We start from the raw sequence: 9,460 nt of genomic DNA, 5'->3' as shown, positions 1-9,460 counted from the left end.
GGTATGTAGGTCAAAACAAGCAGAGAAAGAAAATGTGTGGATTGTCACTTTTCATATGTATGACTGCTCTTTTCCTGTGCGCAGTGCTTTTTTTGGGGGGGTAACTTTTTAATATTGTGTTGTAGTGTTGAGTTTTGTTGGAGTGTCCTGCCCCGGGACCTTGGGGTGAAGGGTGGAATAAGAATAAGAATAAGAATATCAGTGCTTTTTTCTGGGGGGATGGGACGTGGGGGGGATGCATACCCCTAAACATTTTGTGAATCTAAGTTTGGCCTCATTGAGAGGCAGTATTTCAATATGAGTAGGAAAATGAGAGTACCCCTAGACATTTGGGGGGAGGGACACTGCTCGTGTATGTTAAGAAAAAGACACGCTAGAAATTTACAGTTTCAAAAATCATGCATGCAATGTTCAAAAATCATATATGCAATGTAGCCTGAAGCAGTACAATCCAGGAACATGCCTGCTCTGCTGTGTAGGCCAGGCCCCTTGATCATAATAGCGGGTTATACTACATTGGCTTCTTCTACTGGCACTTCCAATGTTGTGATGCACTGTCAAATGCTTCGCCTGAAATCAAGATCTATTATGTCCGTAGAATTCTCCTCATGCTCTAAGCCAATAACCATGTGTGTGTATGTGTGGATGACTTAAGTTATTCGAATGCTAAATTTCATTTTATTTATTTTAAACTTGAAAATATGGTGGTATGGTAAAACAAATAGGTAAAGGTAAAGGACACCTGGGTGGTTAAGTCCAGTCAAAAGCGACTATGGGATGATGCACTGATCTCGCTTTTCGGGCTGAGGGAGCCAGCATTTGTCTACAGACAGCTTTCTAGGTCATGTGGCCAACATGACTAAACCGCTTCTGGTGCAACGGAACACCATGATGAGTGCATGGAAATGCCATTTGTCTTCCTGTTTCAGCAGTACCTATTTATCTACCTGCACTGGTGTGCTTTTGAACTGCTAGGTTGGCAGAAGCTGGGACAGAGAAACGGGAGCTAACCCTGTTGCATGGATTTGAACAGCCGACCTTCCAATTGGCAAGCCCAAGAGGCTCAGTGGTTTAGACCACAGCGCCAGCCGCTCCCCTTGGTAAAGCAATTATCAGGATATTAAAATGTGTGTTTTAGGTAATGAATTAGGGTTTTTTAAAATAAAATCCTAAGCACACCGACTTACCAGTGGTGGCTGTTGCCCATTTGGACTAGTAGCGTGAAAAGCAGGGAGGTCAACAGTAGGTGGCGGCAGAGCCAACTGCTTCTATCCTCCTCGCTGCTACATTCTAGAAGGGCACACCTGAGGCTAAAGAGGAGGAAGCAGACAGCCAGGCCCACCTTCTGGACTAGTTGTAAGAGAGCAAGCAGGTGGTCTGCGGTGGGCAGACAGAGGTTGGTGGGCCTTGTTTGCCCTCCATTGACATCTGTGAGCAAGTCCCAACTGAATACAGTTGGCTTCTCTTCTGCCGTCACCAAGCATGGCGGGGCTTACCTCTCAACATGTGTCAGCATGTTTTGGATTGTGTGGCACGTGTAGCTGCTTGGAGGGAGATTCAGACTGCGATGACATTGCGTCTACCATAGGGCTGGGGAAGGAAATGCTTCTGCGGCTCTTTCTGCAATGCAGTTCTACAGCCACACAGCAGTAATTGCTGCAAGAGAAGGAGAAGGAATTCTGCTTTTCCTGAGAGGAGAGAGAAGTGAGAAGATGACCCACTTTCCAAATGATTATTATTCTATCTTCAAAGTGTTCGGAGCACTATTTCAAGCAAGCTGAAAGGACAAAGACAAAAGGCTTCCAGGACCAGATGCACCTTCGTATGTGAGATTGTGTGTGTGTGTGTGTGTGTGTGTGTGTGTGCGCGCGCGCGCGCGCGCTCACACCAGCACTCAGTTCCCAGTTTTTACAAGGGATGCTGATTTCATGTTTTGAGCCTAACCAGCCTTCTTCAAACTGGCATCTCCAGATGTTTTCAACTAACTACAACTCCCAAAACCCCCAGTGAACATGCCTGGGGCTGATGGAAGCTGCACTCCAAAACATGTGAAGGGCACCAGGTTGAAGAATATTGCTGCAGATTGAAAAAGATGAATGAAAACACATCTATCAGCTTCTCTTCCTAGTTTCACAGTAGAGGGCATTGATGCTTTGAATGGCATAGATATGTAGGACACAAGAAGTAGAGAGCTATATTTTCCACAGTGCATGTGGATGAGATAAAATGCTTGATCTAAGGTGGTTTTATGTAAGCATGCCAGCAGATAAATATGCCATCGTTGTTTTAAATTTGGGGGACTTTTCAGAATCTACTGCCTTTGTCCTCCCAAACTCAGCTGCAGATTGGACTCCCCTGCCCTCATACGTAAGTGCATGATGAAATGAGCCAGCTAAATATGTGCACTTTAATTCCCATGGTTGTGCTGGTGAAAGGGTTTTGGCTTAACAACAACATATTACTAATACCCTGCCCATCCAACTGGGTTGCCGCAGCTTCTCTAGGCGACTTCCAACATAATATAAAAACACAGTGAGTCTTTAAACGTTAAAAACTTACTGATACATGTCAAAAGACAACCAGTCTGCTTTCTACGGTCCCAAGAAACTGTGCTTTGCACATTAGGGCAAAACTGCCAGCTTGTCAATAGCCACACATTAAGCAAAATGAACCCACCAGTGTCACAAAAGCACACAAATCCATATGGATGGATTTGCCACAAAATACCACGGGAAACCATCTAAAGCCAGGTCGTGCACATCACCTGTTTGCAAAAACTTGCATTTCCACTGCACCAGTTCCAGGCTGTCTAGTACCAAGGAAAGGGAAAGCACACCTTCTGTGAACTGTTGTGGTTTCCATTGCAATGTGAAATTTTCATCATTTTCCCAAAACACGATTTTTTGGAGTAACAAGTTTGCTAGTTAAGCAGATCCCTGCTTGGAGAGATGGTCGCTGTCTATGAACAGAGCCACACATTGAATCTGAAATGAATTAATAGTAATTCTTTATGAAGTTCTTCCCCTGTCTTTCCCTTGCTGCCTGATTAAATGAATATTATTTCCCCTTAATTGATTTTACAAGTCATTTATCAGAGATTTATGAGAATCAACCCACTTTAGAAAGTATTTGAGAGCTTTAACGTTTGACATGTCTTCATTTATCATTTACTACGTTCTCCATTTACACCCAACATTCAGTAATCTTCCAAATATTAGGTTTTATTGAAAATACACACCATTCAGAGAAGGGCTTCCCCCGCTTTTATTATAATTTAATGATTAAAGGTGGATGGAAGATTAGGGATACTAATAAAACCCAAAAACTCCCTCCAGAATAGTATCATAAGGCTACAGCATCAAGAACTGCTCTTCATTACAAAGGTATTTTCTAGAGTTATGTCTACATTGCAGATCTTAAACTACCTTGAAACTAGTTTTAAATATGATGGATTGCCCCAAAGAAATCTGTGAACTGTGATTTGGAGGGTTGCTGTGGGTTAGCAATTGCTTACCTTTCAAAGATCTATAGGTAAAGGTAAAGGGACCCCTGACCATTAGGTCCAGTCGTGACCGACTCTGGGGTTGCGGCACTCATCTCGCTTTATTGGCCGAGGGAGCCAGTGTACATGCCGGTCATGTGGCCAGCATGACTGAGCCGCTTCTGGCGAACCAGAGCAGCGCACAGAAACGCCGTTTACCTTCCCGCCGGAGTGGTATCTATTTATCTACTTGCACTTTGATGTGCTTTCAAATTGCTAGGTGGGCAGGAGCTGGGACTGAGCAAGGGGAACTCACCCTGCCGCAGGGATTTAAACCGCCTACCTTCTGATCAGCAAGTCCTAGGCACTGTGGTTTAACCCATAGCGCCACCCGATCTATAGTCCCCAAGAAAATACATTTGAAAAGGGATTAAATACACAGTATAGGCAGTATAGACAACAGAGGAGTGCTCAGGTTCTTCAGCATTTTATCACTATTCCTACTGAGTTGTCCTCAAAATGAAGTAGCCAAGTTTTACACTGTTGCATTCCTCCCCACTCCCCCTCATTTCTTAATTGAGAGAATTCTTTTTAAGCATTTGGGGAAACAAGGCAATCTGCAGGAGGAGTCAGTTCATGCAGAGGCAGCATAGAATTATAGAATTGTTGACTTGGAAGGGACCCAGGGGATCATCTAGTCCAACCCTCCGCAATGCAGGAATCTTTCATCCAACGTGGGGCTCAAACCCACAACCCTGAGATTTAGAGTCTCATGCTCAACCAAATGAGCTATCCTGGAAGGGGACTCCCAGTGCTGACACTCAACGTTTGTATGGAGTTGGTCAAGAAGCGGAACCGAATTTCGCTTCTACAACAGATGAAATGTAGTCATTCACTAGCAGGCACCAATGTCTACCTATGACCAGGGTTTGTTGGTTTTTTCCCAGCCTTTGGTGAGTTCTGTCACCTCTTTGGTATGTTCCTGCAGCTCTGTAGCACTGCAGCACGTTGGCATAGGGCATGGAGGCTGCAGGCAGCACAGCTATTGGTACAGTGGAGGGGGCAGTGTTGCAAGACTCCAAAACCAGCGCTCAACAACTTGGAATGGGTGCTCCGCACTAAAAAAAGGTTGACAAGTTTCGGGACCTCTTTTTCGGGGGGGGGGCAAGCCCTGCCTGAGACTATTGTAATTCTAAAGGTATGCAGTGCTGCGGCAATATAAACTTAGACCCTGGGCTTGTGTCCACGACACTCAAGGAAACTTGCCCCATTTTCTCCTCACAACAACCCTGTGGGGCTAGTCGGCAGGCTGAGGGAAAGAGAATTCTTTCCATGGTGCTGCCTGTATAAACTGTGTACAACAACCTCTGGGGAATCCCAGCACACCCAAGGCATACAAATGAGTTCAAAAAATGTGATGGAAATGTCAGAGCAAGAGTTAGTCTTTCTTAAATATTGCTTTCTGATACAACCTGTGCTTTGATTTTTTTAAAACAACATTACAATTACCTAAGTACAATTACCTTATTATTTTTGCATTCAACTAAATGATACAATTTTAAACCAAATATTTCCTTTCAATTACACATTAGGACAAGAAAACAGGGGGGGCAACACTTTATGGAAATATTTCTACACAGTGCTAGTTAGAAAGGTAAATATTGAACCCCTGGACATTATCCTCTAAGAGCAAAAAGGCACCTAAGAATGGATGCAAAACAAAAACAGCAACGGTAATAATAATAACAACTTGACAGAGAATCATTTATTAGCTCTCTGTAAGTGCCAATTTGCATGAAAGGGCTTAATGCATTATTGAAACACTCCCTTTCATCACCTAGCAGGGTAGATCTACGCAGCAATGGGATCTCTTCCCTCTCTGTGTCAGTTTCATCAGGGCAAAAGGCCAATCAGCCAGAATAAAATGGATACAGTGCCCTTCAGGTATTAATGATGACTAAGCTCCTCTTTCTCCTCCACCGCAAACTGGATTAGTTTGGAATGAACTGGGCTGTTTCCCAAGCAGGTGGGAAATACCTTGGCTTACTTCCAAACCAATCTGAACTGGTTCCAAGCCCGCCCACCCCAGCTAGATCTCAAAGCTTCTCCCGCCCACCCATGATCCTCCAGAACCCTCCCTCTTGGCCCTCACCCAGAAGCAGAAAGTGTGGAGATCTCTCTTGCCTTCTGACAGGTTCCTTCACAACAGCCAATGGGGGTGAGCGGAGAGGAAACAGCAATGTAGTCACAGGACAAAGTGATGGAGTTTCTCCTTGCTGAAATTTCACAAGTTCTCCAGAACAACCCTCCCTTTTTCTGTTGGATCAAGACAAGAATACTTTAGAAAGCCAATGTCTGTCAGTGATTTCACCAAGTCTCTTAACTCCTGATTTATGCCACAGGGAGAACTTGGCAGGAGGTGCTTGAACTATTAAAAGTATATTTCTACACATTTCTAACTGATAAGGGCTTTGTGGAGAAGAGGAGATATTTAAACAGTAGATTCATAGAGAAAATAATGGCCTTTTCTTTTTAAAGGCTAATTGCTAAAACAGCCGTCTTGTAATGCCGCCCCAATATCACACATGAATCAGGAGTGTGCTATTTTTGGCCAGGCGGTTCAAATGGAGATGATAAAATTGCTTTGTCATTGCTATTTATATGGCATCACATGCCTGACTACCCAGAAATTTGCACACACACCCCATCGCCAGTAATGCAGGTCCCAATCCAGCCACGTGAAAGTGCAGCAGACTCAGACCATTGCCAATCAACAAGGAGTCATGGGGCCTTGATCTGGTCTATCCCCATCCTCACTTTCTCTTCCAAAGTGATTAAATAACCAGTTGATGAGACTATGGACATTCAACCCTGGTTCCTGGATCAGGCTCAAAATGGCACACCCATTTTTTGCACACATGGGTCCTCATCCAGATGATGTTTGGGGGGCAGATGTCACCAGCTGAGTCCATGAACAGGCACAACAGCCAATTGAAGTATACTGGGAGAGCATGAGTACACACACACACACACACACACACACACACTACCCAGCAGACACTGCTTTGGTGGCCTCTCCAAATTTCCTCAGTTGAAGGATTGTAGAAATTCATACATTTATTTATTATATCCTGCTTTCCCTTCCCAGCAGCTCAAGGCAGCTTTCCTGGTTCTTCTCCCCAATTTTATCCTCACAACAACTACCCCGTGGGGTTGACTGGACTGAGAGATGGTCAGTGAGCTTGACGGCTGAGTGGGGTTTTGAGTCTAGGTCTCCCCACTCTCCTAGTCTGGCATTCTAACTGCTCCATCACTTCCACATTATTCCACTGTATGGTCCTGGCTGATACTACGAACCCCCCCCCCTCCTACTCTACTTGAGATTTGTTCCAGCTAGTAAAGAGGAAATTTACAAACACCAGATGCTTTGCATCCTTTTAGGGTTTGCCCTGCCATCATCCATTTGTGGCTATAGACAGATAAGGTATATTCGATGCACAAATAAATGTTTTTAGGCAATCTTGTAGCCAGGAATTGTGCAAAAAAAAAAAATTGTCTCAGACTGCAGTCTATGAAATCAGAGAGAATAATAATAATAATAATAATAATAATAATAATAATAATAATAATGTATTATTTATACCCCACCCATCTGGCTGGGTTTCCCCACCCACTCTTGGTGGCTCCCAACAGATTAAAAACAGAATAAAACATCAAACATTAAAAAGTTCCCTAAACAGGGCTGCCTTCAGATGTCTTCTAAAAGTCATATGGTTGTTTATTTCCTTGACATCTGATGGGAGGATGTTCCACAGGGCAGGTGCTACTACCAAGAAAGCCCTCTGCCTGGTTTACACCATCACTCTTATTTATTTAATGATTTATGTGCCTCTTAACCACAATCTTCTCCTAAGTATACAGAAAACACAGTGCAAAAAAGGAAGCCCAGGATAACCACTGTCCATGATGAACAACCCTGTGGTGTGGGTCCCTGTCACTCTTGTTTTACTCTTGGGGAAGAAAAGGTCCGAGATCATGATCTGAAATCATGGCTGAGCAGGAATGTGAACCGTAGATGAACATAGATGTTCTGAATTCAAACTCAACGCTTGTGTTATAGAAAATCACTGCTTGGGGCTCCCTGACTCACTAATGGAGGTATCGAAATCATAAGGGGTCACAGAGAGAAACTTAAATTTTACATGTACCATCCAAGAAACTCTGATCACTGAATTAAGTTTGAAAGGCGCCGAGTCTGACAGCACTTTTGCAAATGAGATTTGAAAGAGGTTTCTTGCTTCACTTGCTTTATAATATGAATGTTAAGAAGTTATTGGGCAGATGGCTCATCCACATTTCAAATGCCTTCCCCCTTCACATTCTCATCCATAATGACAACAAGCAGATGGTCACATCAGTGGTGCAAGGGTGGGGCAACTCAAAGACCATTCAAGATCCATGTCTGAAAACACTCCTCAAAACATAAGCATAGATATAATTCCCTACATTTCTGATGCCCAGAGGTCAGGACCAGTTAGGGGCACCGCCTGAACATTATGCAACTGAAACACAGCTATCCTTTAAAAAAAATCGCATCTCTCTGAATTTTGCAGTTCTCTACCCAACCAGTGTGTAAAAAATTGCTTATAATAGGGAAAGTGTGTATTAGAAAAATCCATATACTAGTAAGAAAACACACCAAAAAACTCATTATATTAGGAGAAATTGCTGGAGAAAATGTGTGCCTTAGGGAAGAATTGTATATGAAAAGGTGTGCATTAAGAGAAATGTGCACCTGTATGCGCATATATATATATATATATATATATATATATATATATATATATAGTATTCAAACTGATGCAGAAATATTGCAAACTGGGGTTAAGCATGGAAAAATAAGAAACACTGAAAGTGACAGATTTCTCCTCTCATGCCAAAGCAGCACTCAGTCTCTGCACAGCAGGCTTAGAAGAACCCTAAAGTTTGCAGAAATACAAAAATTGGATAGAAAACCCCTTAAGGAAGATCCCGGAAACAGCTCAGTGAGGATGGAATGTTCTCTGTGGCCATGAAATACTGACTGTATTGGGGGGGGAGTGGGGGGGGCTATCCTGGAAAGCAGCATGGCTCACTGACTAGAACACTACAAAGGAACACTCTGCACTGCAAGATTATGTTGCAAATCCCACTTGCAGCTATAGGTGCCAGTTCCCAAAAATTATACCCCGCTCTCCCAATGCGCTGTCACAGATTGAACATTAATAAGAAACAAAATTCAGAAGGAAGCTATGCAGATAGTGATGGTCTTCTCAATGGCTGAGCGTCATGCAGGGCAAAGAATTGATTCAGCTCATACTTCAGAAGTGTCAAATGCGAGTGTTCCCATTTATTTACTTGTTTTCTTCTGCATCTTGGGGATTCTGCTGTGTTGAAGGTAAAAACCTGCCCAACTTCCAGGCTTCACTTGGCAAAGCTCTTTGCGTGGGGCTTCCCTCATTCTGCACATTACTGATGGCCGTTTTGCTAGTACCAAGTAAGTGGTGTAGGACATTTCTCCATCTCCAGTATCATTTGGGAAAAGAAAGGGCCTTGTAAGTTAGAGCAAAGATAAGGCAAATGGAAACAATCGTTATTTTTGCAAAACTGGGAATAGCTCAGGTAGGGGAGGGCGGGACTGGTGATGAGATGGAGTCCGTTTAGATCAGAGGTAATTTTGCAGCAGTGTTGACCCATCGAGTGGCAGTGCTTATTGCAATTTGATCATTGTGCAATGCCTTTGTGTTTGGGGCATTCTGAAATTCTGGCCGCCCATTCAACCTGTTTTTAACTGAAGCTGGCTAGGCAAAAACCAATCCATTTTTGCTTTTCAAAATAGAAAGAAAGAAAAGCAACAAAAATCAACCCTGTATAAACAGAAATTAATAGAATTAGCAACAGATGCTGAAACAGCAAAAATCTGATGCTGGCTGACTCCCC

This window comes from Podarcis vaucheri, assembly GCF_965113315.1.
Source record: "Podarcis vaucheri genome assembly, chromosome: 5".
Classification (NCBI taxonomy): Eukaryota; Metazoa; Chordata; class Lepidosauria; order Squamata; family Lacertidae; genus Podarcis; species Podarcis vaucheri.
Note: the sequence above shows the minus strand (reverse complement) of the source record.